The 27674-nt window shown below is 37.9% G+C and overlaps 1 long non-coding RNA gene across 4 annotated transcripts in view; it reads right to left on the bottom strand.

The window, feature by feature from the left end:
- Positions 1 to 16606: 16606 nt before the first annotated feature.
- Positions 16607 to 27674, bottom strand: part of LOC132776070 (uncharacterized) — a 121627-nt gene continuing 110559 nt past the window's right edge. For all 4 annotated transcript variants that reach the window (XR_009631583.2, XR_009631582.2, XR_009631585.2 and 1 more), the window contains 4 exons: positions 24333 to 24487; positions 24011 to 24242; positions 19427 to 19458; positions 16607 to 17655 (listed from right to left, as the gene is read on the bottom strand). This is a non-coding gene — a long non-coding RNA (uncharacterized lncRNA). The remainder of the gene's footprint in view (positions 17656 to 19426; positions 19459 to 24010; positions 24243 to 24332; positions 24488 to 27674) is intronic.

The following is a 27674-nucleotide window of genomic DNA, read 5'->3' as shown; positions in this document are numbered from 1 at the left end:
ATGGCAATATTTTATTTCCCTGCACTCAAACTGCAATATTTTGTCACTGGGGAAAAATAGTCTCATGTATCATATGCTGCTGACCTTCTCCTTGTAACATTTTCCTTCAGCTGGCTTTAGTTTACCATTCAGTGGGTAAACTTGGAATTGGGATTTTGTTCTTATACTTCATGTTCTTGTATTGTTTGTGTAAAAATGTTGTTAGTCACTCTGAGTTCTGTATTTAAGGTAAGATACATAAATAAAGAAGTTCCCTTGGAATTGCATTCAACAATGATAATGGCACAATCAAATTAAATGTTATGAAGGAAGAGATTTCAAAGCTCTGGGTGGGGGCTGCTAAGGAAGGAAAGAAGACATTGGCTGGAGCCTCGTAGGAATACACATCCAGTGCCGCTCTTGTATCCAAGTGGTAAGAAAGCTTTGCTCTTGCTGCAGGAGTGCTCTTCAATCCAGGAGAGGAACAGTAAAGATTATATATTTTATTTTAAAACTTTATGACAAGTAGATATTTTTCTGAAGTCCAGGATCTTTATTCACATATTTTGACAGAATACACCCACAAGCAGAATTTCTCAAAATTCTTTTTAACCGAAAAGTATGCTTCACATTCCTTAGGCAATTTACAGTCTGTCTATCCTTTATCTGGAATTCAAAATGAAATAATTTCATTTTATAAAAGTCCTTTGAGTCTTGGATTCTATGAGACAGTAATGGGAGACTGTGATATTCTGAAACTGATTTCTGTTGTTTGTTTGTTTGTTGTTTTTAAGTATAGGTGTTTTGTGAGCCTTTCCTGGAGCTAACTGTTGGCATGGTTGGAACATGGAACTCGGGCAATGGGTGAGATATATACTATCTATTATGTCATATTATGAGTCAGTTATTGTGGTGCTGCTAACTAATCTCAAAATTTGAATCCTTGCACAATGAATTGTCTTTGCAATATTCATTGAAAATAATAATACAGTAGAGTCTTGCTTATCCAACATAAACGGGCTGGCAGAACATTGGATAAGCGAAAATGTTGGATAATAAGGAAGGATTAAGGAAAAGCCTATTAAACGTCAAGTTACACTATTATTTTACAAATTAAGCACCAAAACATCATGTTTTACAACAAATCGACAGAAAATCGGCAGTTCAATACACGATAACGTTTTGTAGTAATTACTGTATTTATGAATTTAGCACCAAAACATCACAATGTATTGAAACAGCTGTGGATCCGGGTGGGAGGCAGACTGCACTGGATAATACAGAACGTTGGATGAGCAAAGGTTGGATAAGCAAGACTCTACTGTATCTGAGGACCCAAAAAAGAGTACTATTGGAGTCTGTAAGAGAACGCCTGTAAGAGAACACACTTTCTGGAAAACTCCCAAAAATGGTGTATGTGTGTGTATGTATGTATGTGATATACACACACACACACAAGCTAATGTGGCACTGTACACTAACTCTTATTTAAAACAACTAAACCATTCCCTTCTCTGAGAAAGCTGGCAAAAGGCAAGAGCTTACTCCATCCTAAGAGAACCTACAAGAAGCACCAACCATCACCCTCCCCTCCACCATGGTGCCATTTATGGTCTTTTCGAATATCTGGATGGGGAAATGGCTGCAGTGGCCAGAGGTAGCATAGGTACATTTCCTTTAATAGCGGAATGATCCATGGCTTATCCATGGATCATGTTAAAATCCATAATTTTAGCCCCAAAATCTGTCCTTGACTTATACATGAGGTTGTCCTATATATAAGTATATACGATATTTCCCCTACTATTTTGTATTAGTAGGTCTTCAAATTGTTCAAAGGCAAAATAGGGAAAGGGTGAAATTTTACTCCACTACTTCAAAAATAAACCCTTTAAAATTGATGAAGAACTTTGTTAGTTACCATTTCCGACCAGAAGCTTTAATTAATAAATATGTCGGTTAGTGGACACTCACTAACAGAGCTTGTAAATAGCAAATTAAATTTAACAAGTTATGTGCTGACTCATTTTGTTATCTCTGCTCCCCCCCCCCCCCCCCCCCCACAAAACAAACCAAGACTTAGCAGATAAGTGCACTGGTTGACAGCACTCATTAATATTCCTGTGGCAAATTAAGAAGATTTTGTCAAGTTGTTCATTGTTGGGGGAGGTCTCAAGATGAGGAAGATGGTTGCAGAATCATGGAGTTGACTGAAACTGAATATAGGACACTGACTCTTGTATACAAAGCATATGCAGTAATACTGATTTTCACAGACCATGCCTCTAGATTTTAAAAGGAGTGGAGAGAGGGAGGAGAGAATCCACCTACTTAATGATACTGAAAAGTTGTCTGTATATGCTCAGAGGCACTGAAAAACTATCCAATTAATAATTTTCTACCCTTGATTCACAAACTGATCTTTGTAACTGTTTATTGGCTCCCTTCCGTATTGCTGTGAAAACAGTTTTTGGCATTTGAGAGGGGTTTTTGGTGTGTGTCAGGAATAATTTGAGAAACTACAAGTTGCTTCTGGTGTGAGAGAATTGCTGTCTGCAAGGACGTTGCCCAAGGGCACCTAGATGTTTGATGATTTACCATCCTTATGGGGGGTGGGGGGCTTCTCTCATGTCCCCGCATGGGGAGCTGGAGCTGACAGAGGGAGTTCAACCTGCTCTCCCTGGATTCAAACCACTGACCTTCCGGTCAGCAGTCCTGCTGGCACAAGGGCTTAACCCATTGTACCACTGGGTGCTCTATTTGAGAGGTGACTGAACAGTTTGATTTTTGAAGGAATTCCCTAAAGTGTGCCTAAAGAGTGACTGCCATCATGCCCTAATCTGTGTTCCATGGTTTGGTTTGAAAAGTAACTAATGAAAATCAACACAACTTAATTAATTAAACAATGTCAGTTGTCCTTGTTAATAGGGATATTTTTCTCTGTATTTCAGACCAATAACAAATTAATGTTCAAACTGAATATTCCAAGCTTTGTGCCAAGTTTTCCTTCTTCTTATCTGGCACATTCTGGCAAGGTCTCAGAAGTGACCAATTGTCCATCATGGAATTTCTCCTCCAGCTGGGCCACTCAGATATTTATAATTGAATCCCTCCTCTACTAAAAGCATTTAGAGCTGAATTCCTCTGTTTCTGAAAAAAAAGAACATCTTCATACAGACTCATAAAATTACTTCAAGAATGGGTTCATTTATCATAGTCAGCCTGTAAAATCCTGTAAAGGGAGGATGTAGCTGATTAAGTTAAGACAAATGTTCATAAATGATGTTTCATCTCTGGGCTAGCAAATCAGGAGATGCTTACTAATCAAGCGGAAAAGTTTGTACATTAATAACTTTGTGAAATGCCTAAACCGATCTCAGACAGTGATGCTGGAGAGGATTGAGGAAGAAAATTAGAGCCTCTGAAGAGAGACATGACTGAGTTCTAATTTCTGAAATACACATCCTGAATTTAATAGATATGAATGCCGGTTCTGCACAAGGAGTATGGATCAAAATAGTGATGTTGAAATGCTTTGATCACCCTTCTACAACTTTTCCAGTTTTACCATTTCAGCCTGGGGAACGAAATTTTAAAATGAAATCAAGGAGAAATAGGAGCAGAAAGAATAGTTAATCTTGTATGAATTATATAGAACCTGGGCTAGATTCAATTTCACAACTTTCTTCAGTTTTACAGTTGTCATTTAGAAAGACAAATATCTAACATTTCTTGCAGTGATGACACTTGTTGCACTCTTCTTTGGTTTTGGGACCCATGGAGTACATGGCCCCCCTCATACTCATAGACTAATTCAATGTACAACAACTTGCATTTTCTAAAATATTTCAGCTATAGGGGTGGAATTGCAGGAGAATGATTGCAGGAGAAAGAATGATGTTCAGTTTACCTTTCACTATGAACTTAAATTTTCATTTCATTGAAGAACTAAAATCGCAAATCTAATGAATACTCAAGGTAAATTGTGTACATGGCTAAGTGAGGATGTGAATCCAGGTCCTCTAAGACCTGATTCCAACACTCAAGCCACTACAACAGGTTGATATGTAGTAAAGGTAAAAGTAAAGGGTTCCCCTTGACATTAAGTCTAGTCAAGTCCAACTCTGGGGGCTGGTGCTCATCTCCATTTCTAAGATGAAAAGCTGGCGTTGTCCATAGACACTTCCAAGGTCATGTGGCCAGCATGACTGCATGGAGGGCTGTTACCTTCCTGCTGAAGCAGTACCTATTGATCTACTCACATTTGCATGTTTTTGAACTGCTAGGTTGGCAGAGGCTGGGAAGTTCACCCCATCCCATGGATTTGAACCGCTGACCTTCTGGTCAGCAAGTTCTGCAGCTTAGCGGTTTCATCCACTGTGCCACCACAGCCCCTACTACAAATTCAGATTTTATCTAAAGACTATTTTCTGCCCTTTTCTTGTAATATTACCCCTTTATGCAATTCACTGCCTTTCTGTTTCCTATGTAATGTGCATTGAGTAAGATCTTTAGTATCATGTTTGTGGGTGGATAATTATTTTGGTATAGAGTTGGACAAGACGACCTTTCATCCCTTCCTGCAATGTTATTATTCTTTTTATGCCACAGTTTCTGTGCTCTGAATGAGTTGTACGACAAGTGGTGCAGCATACCCAATGCCATGATTGATTTGGGTAATGGTAGAAACTTCTCATTGCCACAGGCAACACATGCCATCAAAATTTGAGAAATTATACACTGGCAAGGACGTCAAGGTCAAAACCACTTAATTTGAAAGAGAGCATGCTTAAATATAGATATTGTTTGTTGGCTTGGCATTTAAATTTCTCTCTGCAGGTGCTTTTCTGGAATAGCACTATTTCTGTAGAATTAATGACACATCATCATTATAACAACTTCTTTGCAAGTCTCTTGAGTGTCTATAATTAACAAGTTAGGCTGTACTTTAAATGATATAGAGTATCATTATATGCATGATAAATCATTGAGAATTGCTGAATTATTTGTTACTAAAATTACTCAGGTAATTTCTTAGTTCTTGTTAGTAAGAAATTTCATATTCTTCTCTTAAGACTAGAGATGCTTAACCACAAGGGCTTTGCCATTTTTAACCACATTGCTTTGCAAACCCAAATCTGCAATGCAAATGCTGTTAGAAACACATTTCAGGTACATTAATGGATAAAGAGCCTAACAACACATAAACACTTCCCTGTGTACTTCATTCAAGCTTGCCTCCTTCCCAAACATGTTCATTTTATAATGTCCACTCTCACCACGTACGTGCAGATCATTGCTTTGCCTTTGTTGTTCCTTCTCTGATCATTAGTTCATTTCTCTTCAAATAGTTTCCCTTCCCAACTCCACTATTCAATTCTTTCTTCTTTTAGTCATTTCTCTTAGGCTTGTCGTCTCACTCTCTGCCATCAATCTGTCAAAATCCACCCTTGTCTCTTTTTGGTTCCTTCTTGATTCATTTCATATTGTCTTGAAACACCTTTCTCCTTACTAGTGAAGATACATTTAGATTTTTTCATTCTCAAGGGATGTCAAGGACAATAATTCACGTTTTCTCCCTGTAGCTGTCGAGGAACATGGAAACCTTTTTCATCTCCCCCAAAATTACACAGTTTTCAGGTGAGCCTCACCACTTTTCCAAACTTTTCCATGTTGCTAAAACAGTTTTTAAAAGAGAGAGAGACAGAGAGAGAGAGAAAGGTAATATCACTTTCTAGAAGGGGGACTTTCTGAAAAGCCCTGCAGCTATAATCGGCTGAGAAGGACACTACTGGAATGGAAATGGATGTCCAACAGAACAAAGCACAACAGGATGTGGAGTTTGAGGAGAAAAGTCAAAGTGTGTGAAGCCACATTATTTTTCTCTGTTTATGCATTTATGCTGTGACAATTTGATAGAGATGAAATGTTAAGGAGAATCAGCTGTGAGAAATGGGATTTAATGGCAGAAGCTGGAAAAGTGCAGAGAAATGGAGCAGGGTGTCAGGAATTGGAGAAGAAAGAGTGCCTAGAGCACACAGCTCCCCTGGACTGAGAAAAAAGGTGTTTCTTTTCAACAAGGGGCCATACATGCCTTGACAACAATGCTAAATAAACAACAAAAGTATCATTCATTTAAGTCTTATGAAACCATAAAATGCTATTCTTTATAGAATTATTTTGTCTAATTTTAGAAATAGAAATGTGACATTGCTCTCTATGTCATTGAAAGGGGTGGGTAGGTAAGTGGGATAAACTTTTAAGAAGAATGGGTGACTTACACTTGTCCGGTGAAGCATTAATTTCATAAACAGAGTCCCTGAACTAATCTCAGCATTATGTACAGTTTCCTCCAGTGTGCGCCTTGTTTGCTTGCTCAGTCCATAACCTTTCTAGGATTTAAGTGATATGTTCTCAGGTGCTGCACTGGAAAGAAGTAAATTCCTCCCCCTCCTCCCAATGTGCAAGTGAAAAGTGATGCACATTGTGTCATGGCATGTTTTACAGTGGTAAAGTGTTCAAAATTGCTGGAAATGTCAAGATGTGTTGATTCTTCCCACCAACATTTCTGAAGGGTCAAAAATTCCAGTTGAGGTTGGGAAATTAACAGTTTTCACTCCCATCTCTAATTCCTAGCTGATGTCCACCTATTAATTTTAGATTTACAACTTTTCCTTTAACATACCTAATTTGATTGTCTGAATATAAAGTAGTAATTTTGAAACCTGCTTACCCTCTCTCCTATGGTGATATGGTTTGTATTTTTTGGGGAATGGCCATAGGTATAAATTAGCATATGCAAATTTTATGAGCATTCATGTCATTTTTACCTTTTCTGGAAGTCTTTTATGTATTTTGCCTTTCTCCCTTTATTTTTTGGTCCACCTTAGTAGGGCCAAGATCATTTACTTCCAAAGTAGTTCTATTGTTAACCAGAGCTGAACATTATTGGTGACATTTCATAAGTTTCCAATTTCAGAGGCTTCACTTTACATCTGACATCCAGCCTTGATGAACACGAAGTGCCACTTCAGTTCTAAGAACTTTATAATTTTTGCTATTTTAAAAAACTTTAACAATCAATTCTTCTGTTGCGCCCGTACCTTGGGAAGTTAGATCTGGCCACAGTGGTTCACGCTCTTGTTACATCCCGAATAGGTTACTGCAACGCACTCTACGTAGGGTTGCCTTTGAAGACTGTTCGGAAACTTCAATTAGTCCAACGGGCAGCGGCCAGATTACTCACCGGAGCGTCATACAGGGAACATACCACCCCTCTGTTATGTCAGCTCCACTGGCTGCTGATCCAGTTCCAAGCACAATTCAAAGTGCTAGTTTTGACCTACAAAACCCTATACGGCTCCGGCCCAGCGTACCTGTCCGAATGCATCTCCTTCTACGTCCCGCCTCGGAGTTTAAGATCTTCTGAGGAGGCCCTGCTCTCGGCCCCACCTCTATCACAAGTGAGGTTGATGGGGACGAGGAGCAGGGCCTTCTCGGTGGTGGCCCCTTGCCTGTGGAATTCGCTTCCCGGGGAAATTAGGTCATCGACATCCCTCCTCTCTTTTAGAAGGAAACTAAAAACATGGATATGGGATCAGGCCTTTGGGTAATCTGGCAGACAGACAAAGGACAATGATGACTAGAATTGGATAGGATTTGACAATGCGGAATGAACTTACGGATTCTGAGCTTGGCAAATGTTGACAATTAGATTGGTTTTTATTAATTGTGATGTATAACTGGTGTTGGAGGAAAGTTCTGAGAGTGCCTTGGACTGCGAGAAGATCCAACCAGTCCATCCTCCAGGAAATAAAGCCCGGCTGCTCACTGGAGGGAAGGATACTAGAGACAAAGTTGAAGTACTTTGGCCACATCATGAGGAGACACCAAGCCTAGAGAAGACAATTATGCTGGGGAAAGTGGAAGGCAAAAGGAAGAGGGGTCGACCAAGGGTAAGATGGATGGATGGCATCCTTGAAGTGACTGGACTGACCTTGAAGGAGCTGGGGGTGGTGACGGCCGACAGGGAGCTCTGACGTGGGCTGGTCCATGAGGTCACGAAGAGTTGGAGACAACTGAACGAATGAACAACAACATAACTGGATTGTTTTAATTGTTTTATAATTATTGTTGATATATGTTTTATCTTATTAGCTGTTTTGCTGGCATCGATTTGTGCCTTTTGTAAGCCGCCCTGAGTCCCCCCTCGGGGGTTGAGAAGGGCGGGGTAGAAATGCACGAAATAAATAAATAAATAAATAAATAAATTCTGTTGTCAGGAGGTCTACCTTCTTCCAATATTGTGCATATAATGTCCATGCTGCTATTGTCATCTAGTGCAATACTTGGTAATTTAGTGTTTTTGTGTGCTTATTTGACTTTCACAATAAAAATATTTCAGGCTCCAATTGTATCTTTGAAAAAATATCTTGCAGTGTTTTTTGTTTCTTGTCCCAGGATTCTCTTGCTTTTTTACAGGAGCACCACATGTGGAAGAAAGTTCCTTCTTGTTCTTTACATTTCCAACACTTGTTGTTTCTTCTCTTATACATTTTAGCAAGTTTTGCTGGAGTCAGGTACCAACTGTTCATCATTTTATTTTTATTTTTCTCTAAGGTCATAGCACAGAATTTTCTTTAAGCCAAGAGTGTACATTTTCCCACATTTATCTAATCCTATGTTGTGTCTGGCATTTTGTGCCCATTTAATCATGCATTTCTTTATCAGTTCTGGTTCCATTTCCAACTTCAGTAATACTTTCTATATTTTTACAACAAATTAGCAATGATGAAAAAAGAAAAAATGTAAAAAAAACTTTATCAAAGAAAGAAAGAAAGAAAGAAAGAAAGAAAGAGGGGAAAGTCTTTATAGAAGGCATAATAATTTAATCTGTTAGAATCTTTCTAAATAATAGATAATAACTATTAGGCCAGAAGGAAGAATAGAAAACAATGTAATAGGAAGGAAGAACGGAATGGAACTCTATATGGATGTCTCCAAATCAAAGAACGGGAAGTTGACACAATGAGAGGATTGGGAGGAGGGAAGTACATAGTCAAACACAATTATTTTATAGATGTTAGGTAGTATTGTGCTGGGGTGTGTGTGTGTTTGTGTATGCTTTATTGTTTGTGTGTGAATATGTAAATTTAATAATATATATAAACACACACACACACAGTACCATGAAAAAAGAACATTATATTTTAACATGTTCTGTAAAACAGTAAAAAACAAGAGTAAAGTTGCCCTAAAACTACTTCCTTTCCTTAATGCAGTAAGTTTGTGTCCCAGAAAGACTACCCAACAGAACAGGTTGCACATTAAAAGAGCAACCACTATCCTGCATAGTTTTAATAGACCATAACACTGCAGTCATATTCAGAAAATGAACTCTCCATGCCCATATGCCTCTCATTGTCTGATGTTGAATATATTCTGATGGTGCATTAGTGTCAAGATGCTGAAAGCCAATGACCTCCAAACCCAGCTGGCAGCATCTTGGCTGTGCCCATTAAGTTGTCTACCAAAAACTTAGAATTAACTCATCCACATCTCCCACTGACAATGGTGGACAACAGAAAATTGAAGCTAAAGATTGTCAATTAGCCCCTTGGATATTGCAGACACACACAGGCATCCATTTGTTTAGAAAATGCCAGCAGTCAAGTGTTAAGAATGTTTTAGTGACAAGTTTTCATACAGCTCAATTCTTCCGCCAGCGCTAAGTGATGTAGATATGAAAAGCTTGCTTTTTGAGGTAATCTCCTTCATACCTTATGTAGCAACATCAGAAAATTGCATTCAATCCATTGTGATAAAATGAATTCCCCTCCCTCTATTTTTTTCTTTTACAGACAGCATAACATTGAAAATAAGTACAGGAATAAAATCTAATTTTTCTCATAGAATCCCAATATGTTTGCAGTTCTATCAGTTCTAAAGAAATCGACTCAAGACAGGAGGGAGGTGGAACCCTAATGAAAAATGTGTTTGTTATTTCAAAGCTCTGCCAAACTGTCAAGGCATCAATTTAATCAATCAGAAAATTAAAGAACGTGGTAGATCTCTAAGTAGCTTGCGGTGGAAATTGTGCCAAGAATTTAACTGTAACAGGAAGCTTGTGTCACAATAGCAATTATTTAATGATTCATTTTCTGCATAAGTGCAGATGTAAAAATGCAATTTAGTTTTCAAATCATTTGCAGCTGTACTTTCATCTGGAAGCAGATTATTTCACCTAAGGAAACAGTTACACGGTTGCTTTTGCTGCTGTTCTCAGCCATATATTTTGTTATCAGACTAACATTAGCTCTTGCTAGCTAAATAATACTCATTACTTCCAGACATCGAGAGTTTCCCTTAAGACAATGCATCAAATGATTCCCTTGTAAAAACTACTTAAGTATTCATAGGATTCGCATTGCAGTAGTGACCTAACATTTCTGCAAGTATAAGGCTTTCATTTCATATTGTGCATCTGTGATGTTGTTTTGTGTCCATATTTTCCCTCCAGAGGGTTATGTGAAAATTGCCCTGCAAAGTGGCTGGTGGTTCAAAGAAGAAATGTAACAGATCTCAACATCTGATAGATACTGCAGCTCTTTACAAGAATAATTGATTGCCCAGTTCTTCTACCTGGTTCAATGAACAAAAAGCCTGCAATGGAAAAGATCAAAGAAGAACTGTGTGAAAGAGTATAGCAGTTTTCATGTTATTTGGCAGGGCTTTGGAAAGTTCTTTTTATTATTTATTTATTTATTTATTTATTTAAAGCTTTTATATTCCGCCCTTCTCACCCCAAAGAGGACTCAGGGCGGAGCACAACATAAAACAAGCAAACATTCATACACATACATAAGCATTAAAATCATCCATCTTGACATCAAAATCCACTGTATAAAACCACCTCGAACACCTGCATCAATTCCAGTTGGCATGGTAAGGTTTCCTATTGCTGCCTTATTACACTGTCCCAAAAGCTTGGTCCCAAAGCCAAGTTTTTACCATCCTTCTGAAGGTTAGGAGGGAGGGGGCTGATCTAATCTCACCAGGAAGGGAGTTCCATAGCCAGGGGGCAAACACTGAGAAGGCCCTCTTTCTAGTCCCTGCCAATCGCGACTGTGATAGTGGCAGGACAGAGAGCAGGGCCTCCCTGAAGGATCTTAATCTCCGCAATGGTTCATAGAGAGAGATGCAGTGCCTGAATGGACATTGTGTAATTTGTTCTAGGCTTGGCTAACTACGTTCCTGCCCATCCCTTGCCCTTCCACACTGCAAGCAGCATTCAGACAGAAACAAATGTTGGCACAGAGCTCTTTCTCTCCCATTACTTCTTGTGCTACATTTCCTATTTTTTCTTGCCACCAAGGCACACATATAATCTCAGAACCATGTTTTCCTTTTTTTTTTCCTCTGGCTAGATCTGGCAGCTCATCTCATGTAGACACACTCATCTCTCTCCTCTCTTTCAATATCCTGCCACCTTCCTGCTCCCCTTTTCTGTTAGTTAATTTTTGCTTTTCTTAGTCTCACTCTGCTACCCAAGTTGCCATCCTCCTTTCTTAATGCTCTGGGCTGTAGGCACAATCCATTAGTTAGCTGTAAAATACTAGAGGTGAGGCATATGTTGCGTATCATGAGAGTTTCATCTGGAGAGACTCTATGCCTGCAAGCATAGCCTGCTGTGGTGGAATTTATCAGGGAACCGTAATTAGTCTTTAGAGAATAATTATTCAGGCAGCAGTTGGTGCTGCTGACCCATTCCATTATATTCTTTTTCTGCATCAGGACTCACATGTTTGTTTATGCCACAATCTAAGCAAATAGAGCCAGACACATCCAGAGGCTTGCAGAGGTTTGGAAGCCCAAACTTGCCTGGCTCATTGAGACAATGTACAAAAGATTGTATAACACTTTTCTGAGAAATCCAAGGACACTCCAAGAACATCCAATGCTCTATACTTGGAATTTATTGTGTATATTTTATACATTTCTTACATATGCTAGCATGGTATTCCGGAAAGATACTGAGACATTAATTAAGAAATTCCTTAGCTGAATGAGCCACAGAACTCACTATAACAGCCAATATTTGCTAGACTTTATCAATCTCATCAATCTTTACAAAAGCAAACTGTACTTAAACAGAACCTTTGAAATTACTCTATCACTATATACAGCTGCCCAGCCAGGGTAACCATGTTTTTTTTTGTTTTTTAGTGAATGAACCTCTGCTTGATGGCATTTTTTATTTGAAAAGCTGTCCAGAATAAGAAAAAGGAATAATAAGAATGGAGGGAATCTGAAGGGGAGATGAAGTTGTTCATTAAGAATTAGTATCTGAAAGTCAGCAGGTACATAGGTGAATATGACAATATTTTACAAAAACTGGAAATGGCTTGCCAGGAGCAAAGGCTTTGTGTTATAATAATGGATTGGATTCAAAACTCCATAGTTCTGATAACCAATAATTGGCTGGTTCTCTAACCATTGCAAGAGCCAGTGGTGCATATTTCTATTATTCAGCTGATGTTATACCAGGAGAAAGATGGTACTTTACTTTTGCTCTGCAATGGAAACAGGTTCCCAGATGAGTCTGGGGATCACTTCTTGTATTTAAATTATATCAGTGCATCTACAGAAATAATAAACTAGTTAATGCACATCTATGTCTCCTTTGGTTTCTTTTTTATGTTGTGTAACATCTACCCTTTTGTAGAATTTTGAATATCACATTTTACAATGTCTTTAGCCTTCTCTGCCAGAGAGTGTTGGTGCCTCAGCAAACTACACCTTTCAGGATTCCATAGCATTGAGCCATGGCAGTTAAAGTGGCATCAAACTGCATTAATTCTACAGTCTTGATGCATGCCAAGTCTGGATCCATCTCTAGTAATGGATTGTGTCCAGGCATAGTATGTCAGGATCTACTGTGGGTTTAGCGATGTTCGGCTTTGCATTAATTCATCGATTATTTTTAGTTGAAGCAGATATTTAAATAAAGATGTTCCTCTAAAGGAAAGAACCCCTATCAGTACTCTTTCTTTAAACATGTCAACATTTAAGGAAATGAAAGACACACAGTATAATTTAATATGTAGTATTATATAACAACAACAACGATTTGTCCTAAAGAAGACACCTGATGTCTCATTTAGAATTTTAAGCAATCTTTTGTTGAGATATCAAATAGGCTTAATTCTATTCTTAGCTTTAATAATGTATACAATTTCGTTCCATCTCCTGGGTCAAGATAGTCAAAAGTAACAGCCACAGAAATAGTGCAGACATGGGAGGTGCAACTAGGTGAATTTCGATTCAACATATGTCTGCAGAAATGATAGTAACCACCTTTTCTCTGGCCGGTTATATCTGAGAATGCCAAACAAAGAATTCAAGAAGGCATATTATAGGGCATCCGTTTCATAGAACCATACTGCTTAAATAGCTACATAAGAAAAAACTTTCACTGAGCTTCTAATTGTGCTGTTCTACAAGCTGGGTGTTTTTTTCAGAGCACTTTTATTAGCAGATGAAAATTTCCCAGAAACTGAAGAAAATGTGGTTGCACACATTCAGAATCTATATAATTAGGTCACTTCTTGGCTTTGGTGGCATTTGGATGCAGACAATTTGCTCAACCAATTTTCTTCTGTGGTGCAGCACCTTCAGGAAAAAGAGCAGCAGAAATGAGAGGCAATGTTTTACCTGTGGAGGCAATCACAGTGTAGTTGCTGCAAACTATATCTTTTTACCATCTGCTGAGCTTTGATCCCTTCAATGATTCTTACAGTACCCAGATACAGAAAAAAATCATGATATGGGAAGTAGAAATAGGACAATTTTTAGCACATATTCAGGTCATTTCTTACATGACTTCTGTGTTGATTTTTTGATGTGAATAATTAATTGCACCCCACCCAATGACCCCTAAGCCAGGAGAAGCAATATGCAGCAATTGTGTCATTGCTTTGCTAGAACCCAGATAAAAATAACTTACAAGGACTTCTGAGATAACCCCATGCATGTTTTGCCTAGGCTTGTGCAATAACCACAAAGTTTTATTCAGATCTTGGCTTTGTGCTTCAGAAAATTGGGTTGCTTCTGCTCAGACTGATATATGACCTCATCACATGGATGACCCCCCCCCCACCCTGTTTCGCCAACCTCCATAGTGAAATGGCAGGGATGCCATTTAACAGTGATGCACAACACAGGAGCCTTCCCGTGTTAGGCGTGAAGCATCCTACGACATTTCCTCTCCAGTTGGAGGCAGGACTTCAATAGAAAGTGCAGGGATGTTGTGCAATGGGCAGCACTGTTCATTTAGTGTCCTAGAACACTAAAAAAAATAAGTTTGGAGCCAGTCACAATATATCCCTTAAATCACAAAATTGATTTAGTAAAATGTGCCCTATAATTTAAGAGTAGATGTTTCTGTCACTGAACCACACTCCTTAAGTGTTCCCATCCCCTTCTGGACATATTTATGATGATTATGTGTTGTTATAATGTTGTAACCTGTCTTAAGCCCTGAAAAGATATGGCAAGAATTTGTTATTATTATTAACAGACACAAAACTAAAAAGATATCATTCTGCCTGCTCATTTCTGAATCCCAGGTCACACATGAAATGTAGTCCAATGACCAACTTCCTCACCTTCTCACCCCACTTCTTTATGTTGTGGGGCATTATTTCTAGACAATATTTGCCAAATATCAGGAGTGTTGGGGAATTTCTTTCTTTAACAATCTGAAATAAGAACCGCTCTCCATGACTCATGTAGCTTGGATCAGCTAGATCAGTTTACTGTTCTCAATGAGACTCAGGGAATGAGAAAGAGAGCAATGAGCGTATTCTGTATAGTCAGGAATTGGTAAGTGTCAACAGTTAGAGGCCCATAATTCTCCCCTACAGAATCCTAAAGGGCTATGCATACACATGCCCATTGTCATTTTTGTGCCCCTCCCACAGACAAAATTTATTTGGGGAGGGAGTGCACTATGCATTGATCCCATGGCTAATATTATTAAACCCAAGTATAAAGGAATCTTTGGGTATTATAACTCAGAAATATATCACACCGCTGGTCATCAGTTTAAAGGATCTTAATTGCTAATCCCACAACTGGACACCAATATGATAGAATATGATTCTGGCACGGAGCGTTTATATGTGTATGAGGTAACGTGTATGTACTTGAGTAGATTTGCTGCCACCACCAAATTTACTTTAGGAAATTACAGATGATTCCCCTGAGGTAAACTTCTTCCTGCCCACCAGCTCTCCCTTAGCTCCTTAAGATGACTGTGATGTAAAGATGTTAAAACAGATGGAATTATTCCCATAGGAATGAATCACTACTGAGGCTTCTTTAAAGGTTGAACTAGAGAAAATGTTTATTTATAATATTGAACAAACAACTATCTTCTTTAATGAGGCGCACAAGCTTGAATGGTTACTGAGGTACAATAATCTTGATGGTTACTTTACACAAGTTCCTTGACTTAGATATGAGTAAAACTCCTCACTCTACATTAACACAGTAGCAGTGAGTTCCCCAGACTAACCTAACCAGGTTGTCTACAGAGCAATTAGCTACACTCTGAGCAGAGTCCTCTATAAGCTAATCTACTCTAACCCAGAGAGCAAACCACTTGTGTAAAAACCCACACAAGCACCCAGGCAACTACTTTGACCTCCCTGGCCAAATAATGCAGCCTTGCCTGTCACAAATGTTCTCTGACAGAAAAAAATCTAAGCTCTCAAAAATACCTCTCTTCTCCTCTGTTCCCAAAATCAATCCTTCTTCTTCAAACCCAAAAATCAATCTCCCTGCTCTCTCTCAAGCTGACACTTTCCCCTTTCAGGGCTAAACTCCTCCCATCTGTCCTAACCAATCAAAAGAGAGCTTCAGCTCCTCCCCTCTTCTCCTTTTACACTCCCAAGATGTCTGCTTCCCTTTGCTGACACTCCCAAAATTGAGGCCGGCTTACTGATATTCCAGGTTTCTCCTTCGGCCTACGAGGTAAGAATCATTACACCAAGCAACAGGGGTACTGTTCATTTCACTATAGTTTCTTACTTTTTAAAAAACCTGTCTTATTCTTTCCCCTGTTTGAGAAAACACTTGGGATGGTATTACCCATTTTAAACCAAGAAAGGTTTGTAACAGGGAATATATTGCAAAATATGGCACTGGGGCCAGAGAGACCAAACTTTTGGGTCTTTACTTCTTTCTCTTGACTAGCTACCTGTCAAACGCATTGTAATGCAACAATGAATGTGAGCACCCCTCAGTCTCCCTTGCATCACCAAAGTGGCTAGAACTCTTCACACCATTTTCAAAATGAGCCTTTATGTTTAACAGTTCAAGAGCATCAAACAACCTCTGAAAAAGTGAATGGTAAGGAACCTTTCCCATTTTTTGGACAGAAACAGGATGGTACCAGGAGTATGGAGGAGTGAAACCTTGAAAAAGCGGCTGTATCTTTAGTCTGTGAAATCTGTTTGCAGTGTGAAGGATTTTTATAATTGGTCTTCTAGATATTGATAGTATCTCACAAAAATGTATCATGCAACTTGTCAATAAAAAACAAAAAATGAACTGAATACCAGGCAGGATGCTAAATTTGTATTTATTATCATGTTTACAGAATTCAAAAACATTTACAAAAAGTTTACTTTGTTTACAGTTCTTTTTACAGGATTAATACCATTTCTTTAATTTTCCGAGATGTAAGGTAGCCTGGTGCTAAGGCTATTATGAAACAAGCCCCCCGCCCCGCTTTACTTGAGAAACGATGCTACTTGTAGATCTGATATGTAATTATACATAAGCCCACTGATTACAGTTTATCTTGATAATTTACTCTGTTCATATGCATCTGTGCCTCGTTTATTAATGTCTTCAAAATATCATTTCTAAAAATGCATATGAATGTCTTTGACTCAAGGGGGGGAGGCCACTGTAATGGGAGGAATGGGAGGAGGGAATAGAATAATGGGGAACAATTGTTGTAGGCATTGTTGTAGTCAGCGAATATCTCCATGATGTGTAACATGTACACAACACTAGAAAGAGGTTTTGGGGTTGTTTTTGTTTTGTTTTGTTTTTGCACAATGGTTTTCAGCATTCTCCAGCTATCATTTCTACTGGTCATAATAGCTGAGGGATCCCATTACCTATAGTTAAAAAACTTCTCCAAGTTTTGGAATTACATTCAATTCCATTCACTGTGGTTAATAGATGGGCTGTGAAGAAAATATACACAACAAGAGCATCACACACACATATGTTTCTGCACTTCCATCTGTACACTGTCAATTGAGTATATAGGTAGCTAGCACAATTAACAGATTAGTCTGAATTATAAAAAGAGCTGTGAACTATCTTATTTACCTGATAATGCTACACAGGTGATTTCAATAATAATTTAGATGGTGAACTAGTTACAAGGAAGCATTATGTTCTGGTTATAATGGACATAAACAACCTCATGGCTGAAAGGCAAAATAGTTGAGTAGTTAGGATTTTTTTACTACATTCTTGATCACATATGTTGTGACTCTCTTCTTGGGCACAATGGGAGATCATTCGTCTGTAAATGCATACACAATTCATTTAAACGTAGCAGCTCTCATCATGTTTTGTTGTTGGTCAATAAGCCTATTTTTAAAAAGAAAGAAAAAGAACAAATTGAGGATTTCTGCATGAGAGAGAGAGAAAAGACTTCTTGTATAATTCTTATGCACAATCCTTCATCCCTATATGCACAATGATCAAAAACTTTCTGCAGCCCTGGGTCACCGTGTGAGTTTTTAGAGAATGGCAATAATTATATTTCAGGGTTATTTTTTTCTAACGAAGGTATTTTATACTGTTTCCTAGTTTACCTGCATCCTAGATAGAATGAACTTGAGATTTTAACAAACCAAATATTGGGGATTGGGGAAGGGCACATTTGACATACATGTCCAAAAAGACAACAATGATGGGCACGTAACTATTTAAAATCTTAGTTTGAATGCCTTTGTATTAATTAATTAGATTATTCATTAGCAAAGTATGTTGAATCAACATGGAACAAAGGGGGCTTATCAGCCTCAATCCACCAACTTCAGTTCCATCACACTCCTTACAAGGAGAGCGTCTCCTATGTGCAAGTACTTTTTATATGATTAGTGACTCTCTGTCGCTCTGTCTCTCTGTCAATCTGTCTTTCATTTCCTGATCTGTGAACAGTAACATAAGAACAAGATGTGGGACTCTCTCTCTGCCCTATCTTGATTCATATTCAAATGACAAGGAAGAGAACTGGAGGATAAAGTTATTTGTTTTTGGACAAATATCAGAATTACAAAATGTGTTGTCATGTGCTTTTAAGCTATTTATGTCTCTGGTGATGATATCAATGTTTTACCTTGATATTTTCCCATAGATTTGATATTGCCTTTCCCTTAGGTCAGAATTCCTCAAACTGTGCTCTTCCAAATGCTTTGGGCTTCAGCTCCCACAATTCCTAACAGCTGGCAAACTGGCTGGGAATTTTGGGAGCTAAAGTCCAAAACATCTGGAGGTGCACAGTTTGAGAAACACTGCCTTAGGCTAAGACAGCATAACATGCCCAAGGTTATCCAATGGGTTTCTATGGCTGAACAGATATTCAAACCCTGGAATCCCAGAGTCATGGTCTAATGCTCAAACCACTGTACCCTGCCAGCTTTGTTTATGAAATGCATGCTAAGACAGAAAGAAGTTTGTATTTTAAAATATGAAAGCAGATAAGGGAAAAGTACAGAATTTGCCATCCCTAGTGGATGAAGTAATGTACAAGGTAAAAGATAACTATTACTTTCCTTCCATCACTGTTTGAAATAAATATTAACAACTGATTACAGAACATCAAGCAGTTTTCTGATACTGATGTCACTTGAATATTTAGTCTTAAACCCAAATGTTACTCCTCGTGAGAGTAGATCAATTGAATCAACTGAACACACATAAAGGTTGACTTACCAAGTTCTAAACTGACCCAGTAGATCTACTTAAATTTAGATTACATTGGATCTAGACCTTAATATTCTAGATGTTAACAACAGATTGTATCCCTACTGCCCCCTGATAATCGTAGTTCATAACTGTTTCTCCTTCAATTGTACCAATTGACAATAACATTTCATTCAGTATCAACTAACCTAACATTTCTTAAAAAATAATTTTAATTTTCAAACCACAAACTACGGATGATTTCCACCTTAATCCACAGAATATTTATCATAATAACCCAGTTCACTACCCAGAGGTAGGAAGGGTAATTTTGCAAGGCCATGTTGATTTAGTCCTTCTATTCTTTAAATGTAAAGACACAATTATGCATATAATGCCTCATTTAACTTGGATCTAAATTCTGTTGAGCTATGCAATAACGAACACTTACTTATCTCAATGGTGCTACATCATCAGAACCGTCTATTGTGAAAGGGAAGTGGAGATAAAAGAGAAGAGCAAATTGTAACTTTTGAAAATATGAGAAAACAGAAATAAAATCTAATTTTATTAAATGTTACTTGAAGAATGAGAGATTATGAGAGGAAAAAAGAAAGATCAAAAGTAGATGCAAAAATATTTTAGACTAGGGATGGAAAAGATCTTTGTCAGATTGGTAAACTTGACAAAATCGCCGTTTTTGTTCCCTCTGAGACTTACTACATCTATAAATGTACTTTTCTTTGCAAATTTGCAGATTTGAGAAGATTAAAGTGAATTTTGAAGGAATTAAGTGTTTGCAAAATAATGTACACTTTATAAAAATAAATGGCTAGAATATGAACTATAGAAAAATGTACATAAAATTAGTAAAAATGATAAACATTTGTGTAGTAAGTAAAACAGTCAAGTAAATTCATGGAAATGTATTAAAATGTGCATGAACTGCCATGCAAATCATGTCATCCAATCTGAAAAAAAGGTAAGGAAATTAAGGCAGGATTCTGAGTAAGGCAACAAAACCAAAACAAAGGAATTTTCACATCTCTAGTCTAGACTTCTAAAAGGACAGGTTAATATTTCCAGAAATATACCATCATCAGAATAGCTTCAAAAAATGAGAACTCCAATCAAACAGACAATATTGAAGAAATGGTATGCGTTAAGGCATTATATTATGAACACAGTCAGATATAGGTTTAAGTCAAACATTATTCTGGCAGTGTTAAACCACGGCTAGATGCCATGCCATGTCAATAGTGATATTAAAGAAAGACCAGTGGTGTGACTGTTCATTTCCTTCCCATGTCCCTGTTCCCTTGCCCAGGACTATAAACCCCCAGAATTCAGGTCATTTCTGGGACAAGAGAACATGCACTTTCAGTAAAAATATTCAAGTGCAGAACTGCTGGAACTGTTGCTTCGTTTCTACTGCAGTAACTGGATCACTTCCTAAGTATGGGAGTAAAGAAACCTGGACCATTCATAAATGCCATTGATTTTGTTGCTGTTTGTTAACACAATTCAATGTTTCATGCACAGTGTTATCTTTAATAACAAAGAAATAAAAATGTATTAAAATATATGACTTAGATGCTGGCTTAAAAGATGAAGTAGTTGGTTAGAAGCTACTTCCCTTATCCTTCAAAATCTGAGGTGAGGCAACGAATAACCAGTGCAAGCATGGAAGTCAACAAAACAAGACACTACATCATTTTCCAATAATCGTTAGCAGCTCAACCACTATAATGATTCTATTCTGATGGCTCATCTTAGTTGATGATTTTTCACAATGTATTTCATGGCTTCCATCCCTACATGAGACTTTATTACTATCACATAGGAATAAAAAGCCATAAAACACTAGAGTGAATTTATCTTGATCAGATGCAATACTGATTTTCTTCACATGATTTCACAACCATTTCAAAACTAACTGAGAATTTCATGCTACATTACTCAACATTTTAAAGCTACATTTCGATGATTAAAAACACACCACAATAGTTACATCACAAATTAGCAGCAATTTAGGTTTCAGAGAGGTTGCTAGCTAGACAGATTGGGGACAGGCACGACACACAACCATGGAATTCACCAAATAGACAGGACGCCACAGAAAATAGCACTGAAACAGACATCTTTGGACACATAAGAAAGACAAGAGAACTAAGACAATTGCCTTGGAAACTTCTAAAACTCTGTTCACTCTTTCCCACTGAAGCAGGGGTTACTAGAAACATGGATTTGCTGGGGAGGGGAATCAGACAAGTTAAGACAACAGCACTGTAGACAGACTACAGCATCTCAGATTATTACAGAGATGCTCCTATGAGAATGAAAGCACAATGGTGCGAAAATCAAAGGTCAGAAACATTCTACAGGGCAAACCTCACTCTGCATCTTAAAGGATCTCAGTCTATGATGACTCCACTATCTCCTCTACAATCCTATTAGACAATAAAGAAAGTATACAGTAATTTTCACAATCCATAGGTCCTGAAACTAATACCCTAATTTAGATCTGAAATTAGGATTCTTGATGCTGCTAATTGGTCAGGCTGGAATACATGTCTCTTGGGTCATGGAGACAGTCAATAAAATAACTTAAATTCAAAGCTTTCGGAAGCAATAGCCAAATACGACAAGGCTAAAAATCAACACTTTAACTAAGATAACTAATGTGAACCTTAGCAAAATAACCCTGATGTTAGTATTGATTTTAATTTTCAGTTAACGTTTGTTGCTGAATGTCTATTCCATTGTATTTTTCTGTTACTATTCTCTGACTGCCTATCAGATCCTGATTCTTATCTTGCACAATATGGTTAGGATAAGTGAGAGCAGGAAACTGATAAATGAAAAGAAGAACATAAATAAATTAAATGATCATGCATAAAACATGCAAATGATATACAGACTGCATATGAAACTCTTATTTATATATTTATTAATCTCAAATTGCACTTTTGTGGGGCAAATAAATACTCAACTGGGTCCAGATTAATGCACTCCCAAACCTTCCAGTGTGTATTTAGGTAAAGGTATGTTTTAAGTGATAAGTAGAAAATGTATACAGCTGTTTAATTCTCCCTTTATAAGCTCTCATTTATCAGGAGCAATGATGATAAATATAGAGCTTAATTAGGATACACACTTTGTCTGATCTCAGTTACTTGATCTAAATGCACCCGCAATGCTAACTAGAGTAGACAAATAATGAGTTACTTGAATCAGCAATTGATTCAATGGGTCTAAAACCCAGTTACAGTAGTTGGGCTACTAACTGGATTTAGGTAGGTCTCTACTTTACATAGACAACAAAACACATTCAATTCTGTACCTTTTTGGAATGAATACTAAGCAAATAACCTTAGAAATAGCTATCTCAAAATGACCAATGCATATTGAATATATGCAGCCTTAAGTGATCTTTTTTTTCCATGTAGCTGTCCTGATCCTGCAAAGAAGACCAGGATGCAGAAATATGTTCATTCCAGGAGGACCAGTCTACACAAGTAAATTGTGGATTACAACATCCATTTGTAAGGCACAGAACTGAATGAACATGCCATGTTATATCTAAAGATGCTGTTTTATCCAATTAGTCCATGTATCTCCAAGAAGTTCACTAGTTGTGACACATGGCTGGTTTTGTGAGACTACAGCTAGTTAAGCTGCAGTTTTTAAATTGTTGTCTTCCATCTTATCAACACAAACATTGTGAAATTAGCAGAAAGTGGACTTGATCCGCTAAAATTTATTAATGTCTACATCCACTTATTTCAACAGGGGAGACTTAAGTGTACCTAAGTAAAATCTTTCTATGGGGATCAGCAGGGTGTAAAGTACCCTTTTGGCCCACTTATATCCAATGTTCCTAATTCAGCTTGGATTTCAGAGAGTTGTGGGTCAGTCTTCTTTCCCCTGAAATAATCAAATACAGCATTGGCATAGTGACATCCCACTGCTGAGATATGTGGGAACCTTAACATAATGAAATTTGGTTTTATTTCAGGAAGAGAGGAAGGAGGGGAGTATATTCCTTTCCTATTGTGCTTTTGCTCAGCCAAGTAAAATCCATGCCTTAAAAACTGGCCTTTGGCCAGCTTGATCTTTTCATTCTTGGGGTCTTCTTGAGAATTATAGCCTTGGTTTCTGGGTTTCCTTCAGTGTCTTTGCTCTGCATGGTTGTCTTTATTTGTGGAAAAAAGAAATTGTTTGTCTCAGCTGCACTCCCTTGTTGGCTGACAGCCTGAATTCAAAAGGAGAAAGCAAAGAGCTAGGACATTCAGCAGGGAGAAAACACTGAATCCATTTTTTGTATTATTCTTTTTCCTTTTTTAGCAATAAGGCTGCAGAACTGACAAAAAGAAAAAAGAATAGCATTGAAAGGAGGATGTGTTACAATTTCAGAAGACCTGTTTTGATTGTGTGTTTGCTTATGTGGCAGAACAAAGGGAAATGGTGGTCCCTCTCCTCCTGAAATTCTCAGGCTTAATTCACAACTGAAACTACATTTTTTTCTGAATGGGCCAAACAGTGGTGCTTAATGCATTGCCATGTATGTTATTTTCATTTCCTCAGCATACATGTATTGGAAATTAAAATTTAGTCACAGAAACCAAGTTAAATAAGCTCATATATTTAACTTGTTTTAGGAAGCATTGAAATCCCAATGTGTCTCAAAAAACCTCCCTTAGAAACATGTAAGCTATGAAAGATAAAAATTACCACAGAGAAGCAAGGACGCATACAAAGACACACATATATTTACATAGATGCTTTCAGACACACACATCTATTAAGTCTTCCACCCTGAGAGCCTTTCAGTGACTGTTTGGGCAGATTTGCATATATGAAATTCATTACCATAAAATAACAGCAGTAAAGAAGACATCTGATCTATCAACACACTGACAAATGTTCTGATTGCCATTTCGCCTGGAAATGTGCTTGTTCCCAGGTACATGTAAATTTATGGTTCCAAATACGATCAAACAATCACACATTTATAAAATCCTAAGATAGTCACCTGGAGAAGCCATTTCTTAATTCCCTTAGCAATTGCTGGAATTAAGCACAGTCAGCATGCTATTTTATTTAAATTTTCTGGTGACTCCATGTGGACTATTTCTTTCTCATGATTAAACGTGAACCTGACCATTCCTTCAAAGCCTCTTCTTTGGTGTCGCTGGCCATAGACCAGATCTTTTGTCTCAGGGATGTATTGCTGAAAGCTCATTGTCGCACAGAAAGGGGAAAACCTGAAAGTGATAAAGTGAACTTTATAGATATCTATATAAACATATTTTAGACCAATACGTAACAGCTGACAGATGAAATGGACTGTTTACCTCGGGAAGAATGGTCTTTTCTTCTCCAAATCATCACTCAGACCTGAATGTCATCCAAAAGCGATTCTGCCGCCTTCAACTTATCCAGCATCTGGAGCTCGGAGATAACCCTGGTGGCACTGGCCTCCTTTACGGACTCCTTCATTATTAGCCTCCTGGTGGGTGAGATAGAATACAGTGGATGTAATAACCATACTTCACACAACAGGCCCTCTCACGCTTTTAAATTGAAAATCCCCTTATTACAAAACAAGGGGTGTTCTTTTTCTTTCACCTTTAAGTAGGACTGCCACATTCATTGGTTTTTACAAAAAACGCAGCTGCTTTTTAAGCTACAGATAAATAGAATCTGCTAGGCAGTAATTCTCCTCAGACTGAATTGCATTATTTTCTGAGATGGTGAAGCAATCTCATTCTCTCTCTCTCTCTCTCTCCACACACACACACACACACAGAAAAAGACAGAAAGGAAGAAATTTCTCTTCCGATTACTGTTTGGTTCTGTTTTGCGCTATGAATTTACAATGCCACATATATCACCTAGGAGCATTTTCGGCTTTGTTTTTGTTTTCTGGATCAAAAGTTTGAAAAGCAACATTTTTCCAATTCTATGAAAATATAACTGATTGTGAAGATTGCTTTGGCTAAAAATTAATAATGACATTAGAAAATTGTGCTGTAGCTACAAAACTAAATAATGAATATCCTAAGTAGTTTCTGGTAACATTCTCTGGCTAATATAATTAGATCTAAATCCTATTGTGAGTTCCAACTAGAGCAGAACCATTGAAAGAACTGGATATCCCTATGTGTTGACTGATGATTCAATTTTTGATTCAATGGGACCAATCATAGTTGGTTATAACAGTACCATCCTAAAATATTGCTCTAATTGTTATGATTATGCTCAGGGTTTTTTAAAAATTTGATGATTGTCTCTTATCTCTACATCTGTCACTATATCTGTGTAAATACTATTTTATTTTTAAATGATGCACACTATGGAAATGCAGGTACTCAAGTGGTCAACGGGTGTTACCCTGAAGGACAAGATTCCAAACTATACAGTGCACTCCATTTTGAGAGTTACACATTTTCTGATATGGCTTGGACATGTGCAATGAAGTGATGAGGGTTCCATGTCAAAAACAGTGATGAATATGGAAGTTGCAGGTGCCAGGCAACATGACATACCTAAAACGCATTGGGTCAACCATTTGAAATGTGACATTGCTGAAGCAAGACTCACAATCAAAGACATGACCAATAGGAACAAGTAGAGAACAAGAAGCAAGCAAGCGGATGCTGCGAATTCATGGAACAAATGCTAGCAAGAAGAAGAACCCTGTAGCCAAGGGGGTGGTTTCAGGGTTCAACCCTCCCCCCCCCCCAAATTTTTAGGTTAAAAAAACCCTGGTTTACTCATGAATTTTAACTGGTAAACCAAATTCCTATGCTACATCTATGAAAAAATAGAATCCCTCCAGAATTGCAAGCAATATTTCAACCAAATGTTGATAATGTATTCGCATTATCATTACCTACCTTTATGCCAGCTTACATTGCAATAGCCACAATAGCCAACATAGTGGAAGCAACCAAGTTGGCCCACCTGCAGCAGGCAGGCAAAGCCTAAGAAACTGGGGGGGGGGGGGGGATTTGACCTGGATTGCAGATGGACACTGCGGAAATTGAGGTGTCTACTACTGGTTCATGTAATCCCAAGCCCTGCCAAAAAAAACCATGAAACAGGAGCAAAGACAAGAAACCGTGTCATTGTTATACCTCTGACTTTATATGAACAAGACTGTTTCTGATGACCAAGTGAAAGCTCAGTTACTGTAAAATCCATGGACTCCATTGCCAAGATATGTATTTCCTGTGGATAAGAGGAGGCATTTAAGTTTGTAAGCCAAATGCTCCAACAGATTTGCCTGGTTAGCCTACTCATTTTATGTACAAGATGCACTCTGTAAGTACTGTGTGGTGTTTGGAGGTGGAGTTGGGGGTAAAGGTTGTCATCAGAAGCTTGGTGAATTGGTTCCTAAATTATTTGTGTGATGGAAAGATGCAAAACAAGTCTCCAAAAAAACAGACTATAATCAGAAAAACTTATGCTTGGCTGAAAACCTTTTGCTAATTCATAGTGAAAAATGTCTTGATGTAACCTGTCATCATGATAAAAGAAAGAAGAAGAAGAAAACAGAAAGAAACTTCTGTCAAATGTGGAAACTATTGTCCTTTGTGGCTGAAAAGAACTGGCTTTAAGAAGGAACTATTATTCAGGGCATATTACCTGCGAAGAACCTTTGCACAATGATGGAAATTTCAGGGTCTTGTTGAGATATTGTGCCAGATCAAGAGACACTGACCTGAAAAGTAATCTTGAAACTGAAGCTATGAATTCCCAGTATACTAGTTCTCAAATTCAGAATGAACTAATAGACATTTGTGATGACAATATAGTTCAGAACTTGTTGAAAGATGCAATGCATCACAGCATTTCTCTGTTTTGGCAGATGAAACTTTGGATGTGAGTATATCAGAATAGTCATAGCTCTCTTGATGTTGAAGCTGCAGGAATAAGAGAAGACTTTATAGGCTTTCTGAAGATAAGTGATATGACAGGTGGAGGACTTGCAGGCATTGTTTTGAAGCTACTGGAAGACAATGGGCTGAACATGCAATACTTGTGTGGACACAGGTTATGATGGAGCTGCTAATATGAGTGGTCATATTAGTGATGCACAGGCAATTATATTGTAGAAGTATCCAGTAGCTGTCTACATCCACTGCAGTGCTCACACACTAAGTCTAGCCTTAGCAAAGACTTGCAGTCAGAACCTGCCAAGGAACAATATCATCTGTGTGCAATTTCTTCAGAGCATCATTCATCAGACTGGAGCTGTTGAGGAAAACATAAAAAACCTGCTTCCCTGAACCAAGAGCAGACAACCTGTTGCCACTTTGTGAAACCCACTGGGTTGAGCAACATGATGCAGTTTTATGGTTTGTTGAACTATATATAGCGTTGATAGTGGGAACACTTGAAAAACTGAAATGAGAGTATACGACAGTGAGACTTCTTTCCAAGCTGGACAGTACATCTTCTTTCCGCTGTTCTGAATGCTGAATTTATAGTAACCATACACATCCTAAGAAAGCTTCTGTCATCAATCCTTCAGTTTAGCGAAACATTACAAATAATAGATATGGGCATTTTCTGTAGTCTGCAACATGTTGAGAGTCTCTTAGAAAAAGCCATGGATGTACATAGAATCTGTGAAAGAATTTTAGGAGCTCTTTGACACAGCAAGATCAGTCATGTAGTATATGGGTGGA

Source organism: Anolis sagrei, chromosome 5 (genome assembly GCF_037176765.1).
Source record: "Anolis sagrei isolate rAnoSag1 chromosome 5, rAnoSag1.mat, whole genome shotgun sequence".
Classification (NCBI taxonomy): Eukaryota; Metazoa; Chordata; class Lepidosauria; order Squamata; family Dactyloidae; genus Anolis; species Anolis sagrei.
The sequence above is the reverse complement of the archived record's forward strand: the minus strand, read 5'-3'. Positions and strand labels throughout refer to the sequence as shown.